Raw genomic sequence first — 5,193 nt, 5'->3', positions numbered from 1 at the left:
TTAGCACGACAAATATTAGTTTTGCTCCAGCGCATCACCGCCCCGTTTGGCTGAGGGAGATCGTTTCGTTTGCTCTCACCTATTGGGTGCCTGGCTGGCGTCGTCGCCGTCGTCGATGATAATAAACCCGATGATGATTTCGGCCGGCGGTGAGTGAATGTGGATGACCGGTTCTGGAATCAATATTTGTTTGCGTGTGGCCTGGGTCATCGCGGTCGGTTTAACACTCACAATGGAGGATTCAAAATGATACGTACAGAAGTTGGAGATCCTATGGGTCAAAATATATGAATTAGAGGTGCGAAGAAATCATGCCGTTGAATTGGGTTGTTTTGTGATGAACAGTGATTTAGCGTGAAACCTTTCCCATACAAAGTAGGGTGTCCACAATTTAAAGTTGACTGAAATTTGAATCAGAACGTTACAAAGGCAGGCTGGTAACCGAAAAGCAAACCTCTCTGCCATAAAATTACCTCACCCCTATTCCCACATGAATCGGCGTAGTTGCAGGGGTATACCGGGTCTACTATAGGCCAGTAATAAATGAAGCATCAATTCCTCCACCTTCCATTCATTGGTCTGCGTTCTGATGTTGCAGGCGTATTTGTTGCTAAAAAATCGCCAGCACTTAACGTAAAAAGGTGTAATACGCCCCCCCTTAAGGAAAAATTGCTTTATCGCAGTAGCAAATGCATCACTTCTAAAGTTTTCTATGTCAATGTGTTGCTTATTTAGTTGGTTATAGTTATTTGTATGTTCTGCACGCAACTTACACTGAAAACATCTGGTTGATTCATTGTATAAGTGCATATAATCTGGCAATACTAAGCTAACCAAGCTCAAGCTCATGAGTATAACTCTAATGCTATCGAAGTATTTAGCAGCTGGTTAAAACATATCTGCCCCATAAGTCTGTCAATTCACCTTCTTGGGATAATTTTGCTTCTACAAGCAGTTAAGGTTTGCAATCCTGATAAAATTCAGACATAATGTAGCAATACCATCATTGCGCTGGATTGTAAATTGTTTTTTTTTTTTCTATGAAAAAGTAAAGAAATTCTCAAAAAGCTTACTCTTAAGTTTGGAAGGCAGTTAATAAAATTAAACTTCGCGTTTAGCTTTTGTAGCCAACTGGTAACTTATGCTGATTTGGATGATTCGAATCACATACCTGTTACATTTGAAATATCACATGAAGCGATTCTCAATCCTATCAGCTCGATTTTCAATTATTTTCGAGCCAACTGGAATATATCTGAAACATGTATCGATTGTGCTCATGATGTTAACATTTTTTTACAAACAAAACTTAATATTGACAATGATCTTGAAACTTTAACAAATTCCATTGTTGAAGCCAGGGGCATTGCAATTCCAAAATTTGAATCCGTGACTAAAGACGATGATCCTAAACTCCTGATCCGTCTTAAAAACGTAATGAGAAGGTAAGTTCAACACACTAGCGATCCTGCTGTGAAAGTTATATGGCAAGATCTGCAGAAAGAAATTGAAAATCGATTTTCACAATAAGGAAACAAAAAATTTGAAAATTACATTTCTTAATTGGACTTTGCTTCTAAGCTCTTTTGGAAATTCTCTGAAATTTTGAAAAAAACCTCAGAAGCCTGAGGTAATTTAGGTAAGTCAGATGTGAAAATATTGTATAATATTGGTCCCAAAATGCTGCCTTGAGGAACACCATCTCTTACAGGAGGTCTTTAAGACCTGAAGTTCTGATAATTAACCTGAAGTGTACGATTTCACAGATAACTTTGAATTATTCTAACAATGTATGTTGGAAAAATTAAAGTTTTTTAATTTTTCGATCAAGCCTTCATGCCAGACACTGTCGAATGCTTTTTCTATGTCTAGAAGAGCAAGACCAGTATAAAAGCCTTGAGATTTGTTGGAACGGATCAAATTTGTTACACGTAAAAGTTGATGAGTGGTCGAATGTCCATGGCGGAATCCGAACTGTTCATTGGTAAAAATTGAATTTTCGTTGATGTGGGCCATCATTCTGTTCAAAATGACCTTTTCAAACAATTTACTGATGGAGGAAAGCAAAATGATTGGACGATAGCTAGAAGCAGGATTTTTGTCTGGTTTTTAAATTGGTACAACCTTAGCATTTTTCCATTTGTGTGGAAAATATGCTAAATGAAAACATTTGTTAAATATATCAACTAAGAATCATAAGCTACTTTCTGGAAGTTTCTTGATGAGGATATAGAAAATTCCATCATCGCTAGGAGCTTTCATATTTTTGATTTATTTAATTAATAGTTCTCACTTCTTCCAAATCAGTCTCCCAGGAATTCACGAAAACGTTCTCTTAATTGAGAATATTTTCGATGTCCTGGGTAACTTGATTTTCAATTGGACTAGTAAGTCCTAAATTAAAATTGTGCGCGCTTTCAAACTGCATAGCAAGTTTTTAGATTTTTCGCAATTAGTTAGTAATAATTTGTTTTCCTCTTTCAATGCCGATTTTGGCTTCTGAGGTTTTTTCAAAATTTAAGATAATTTCCAAAAGGGCTTAGAGCCAGGGTCCAATTGAGAAATGTAATTTTCAAAATTTTTGTTCCTTATTTGTGCAAAACGTTTCTTGATATCTTTCTGCAAATCCTGCCATATAATGTTCGTAGCATGATCGTGAATGCGTTGAAAATACCTTCTTCTCACGCTTTTAAGGCGAAGTAGGCCGTCATTGAAATTTGTACGCGTCGTTGATGATTGTTGCTAATTCATCTTACGATTTCGAATCAAAGAAAATCAATTGGTTTTGCACTGACACAGCTGAAAAAGTATCAGCATACTTTATGCATATTAGCGCGTACAGTGATACTTTTTCAAGTCAATATAAACTATAAAGACTGAGTTATATCACTTTGAAATGCAAGCTGAAAAGTCATCATTGATGCCAAAACGAATGACGGGCTACTTAGCCTAAAGGCAGATCAAGAGTTTAAGATCATCGTCTATAATTCGGATTCAAATTTTACTTCACATTTTGGAATTGCAATGCTTCTTGCTTCAACAATGGAATTTGTTGAAGCTTTAAGATCATTGTCACTATCAAGTTTAGTTTATAAAGAAATGTTAACATCAAGATTAGAGTCAATATATGTTTCATATATATTCCAGTCGGCTCAAAAATAATTCAAAGTGGAGCTAATAGGATTGAGAATCGCTTCATGTGATATTTGAAATGTAACAGGGACATGATCAGAATCAAAATAAGCATGAGTAATCAGTTGGCTACAAAGATGAATAGAGTCGGTTAAGACCAAATCAATCGTAGAAGGGTTTCTAGAAGAGGGAAAACATGTAGGGCTTTCAGGGTATTGAATTGAGAAATATCCTGAAGACCACTCATCAAATAAAATTCTGCCGTTGTAATTGCTTTGAGGATCATTCCATGACCGATGTTTGGCATTAAAGTCACCAATGACAAAAAAATTTGACTTATTGCGAGTCAATTTTCGCAAGTCAGTTTAAAGCAAATTAACTTGCTGTCCAGAGCATTGAAAAGGCAAATATGCAGCTATGAAAGTAAATTTACCAAGCTGTGTTTCAACAGAAACACCTAAAGTTTTAAAAACTTTAGCTTAAAAAGAGGAAAACAGTTGATGTTTCATACCCGACGGATTAAAATTAGTTTGCGAATGAGCATGATTATGATCTTCCCGATGGGTATGAATCATAATCAAGCGATCGTTGACTGAAAAATGAGCATTGTTAGAAACTCTACCAGGGAAGTTCCGGAAACGACCGTTACCGTAACGGACAATATTGTTCATCTGCCTTGCACGAGCCTCGACGATTCGCCTACGCGAAGGGCAAGCCCAAAAAATTGACTCATGATTGCCCCCGCAATTGGCGCATTTGAATTGTCGGTATCTTCTTTTCACTGGACAGACGTCCTTAGCAAATCATGCATTTAGCATCCATGCGGCAATTTTTTGTTCCATGACCTCACTTTTGGCACCGACGGCACTGAGAGGGGTTTCGGAAATTTCCTCAAGATTTCTGGAAATGTACCCATGTCACACGGACATCAAACATAAGTCTAGCTTTTTTAAAGCTTTAATTGTATTTAGATCTTTTTTTGTTAAAGTGAACTGAATAAAAATCTTGAGGAAGCCCTATCCGAACGATGCCAGATTGGATTCTCTTTTTATGATGATTACAGTGGCCACACTATTAAGGGTCACCTAGTCACGATTATTAGTCACTCTGTTTCACATGTAGTGTAAATGCAAATGACCCATATTAGTGGGTGATCCATAATAGTGTGACTACTGTACTTGGACTGGGGAAAATCCAAGTAAATCATTTACTCCATTTTTGATTTATTCAGGTGACTTATGGTTACTTGAGAGACCTTTCAAGACGACTTTGAACAAACGTTCAGTTTTGTCGACGTAAGTGAAAATTTGTGCTTTATCTATTCAAGATGTTTGAGAAGAAGTTCGCGACCTTTAAGAGTTTCCGGCAAAACGCGACAGCCTCCTTTCTTGGTGATTTGGAAGGAAATCTTGATTTCAAGATGCAAGATCTCCTGCCTAAATCCCCCAAATTCGGAACAACTGACCACGATAGGCGGCACTCTTTGCTTCCTCACTTGAAACAAAGAGCCTAGGCTAGAGACTGCTTCAATTTGGTGTTCGGAAAATTTGTCTAGAGCATCGAACTGATTGCTCATTTCGATGAAATTATCAACATTATCCATTTCACCCTTGGAAGAAAGTTTGCATTCCTAGGAAACGTCCTTTCTTCCATTCTTGCCACGTTTAGTGACAGTTTTAAATGCCACTTTTTTGGAAGGAAGTTGTGAATTCAGAGATTCACCCTTCCTTTTGTTTGTAGTAGCAACCTTTTTTATTGAGTAAACGAAAGAAGACGTGACCTCCTAAGAGGTTTTTTTTACCCAAGACGGTGTGTAAGAAGGATTACCACCGCTAGCTTTCGCCAACGAGCCCAACGAAAAATCGAAGGCACGGGTCCAAACAAGGATCGTAAAGGGATCAATATTAGAAAAAAATAGTACTAAAATGTACTGTTTTAATAGCAGTAAAAAGTACCGTTTTTGATTTTAGCACTGAAAAGTACTATTTTGTAGCAATGAAAAGTACTGTTTTATTGCTTTACATAGTTTTTGAAAAACTTCCTAGAGCGGAGAGAATTTGC

The 5,193-nt window shown here is 37.1% G+C and overlaps 1 protein-coding gene across 4 annotated transcripts in view; it reads left to right on the top strand.

The window, feature by feature from the left end:
• Nucleotides 1–5,193, top strand: part of LOC5566834 — a 310,372-nt gene that overhangs the window by 153,998 nt on the left and 151,181 nt on the right. The window lies entirely within an intron of this gene.

This window comes from Aedes aegypti, chromosome 2, assembly GCF_002204515.2.
Source record: "Aedes aegypti strain LVP_AGWG chromosome 2, AaegL5.0 Primary Assembly, whole genome shotgun sequence".
NCBI lineage: Eukaryota > Metazoa > Arthropoda > Insecta > Diptera > Culicidae > Aedes > Aedes aegypti.
Note: the sequence above shows the minus strand (reverse complement) of the source record. Positions and strands in the feature narration are given on the sequence as shown.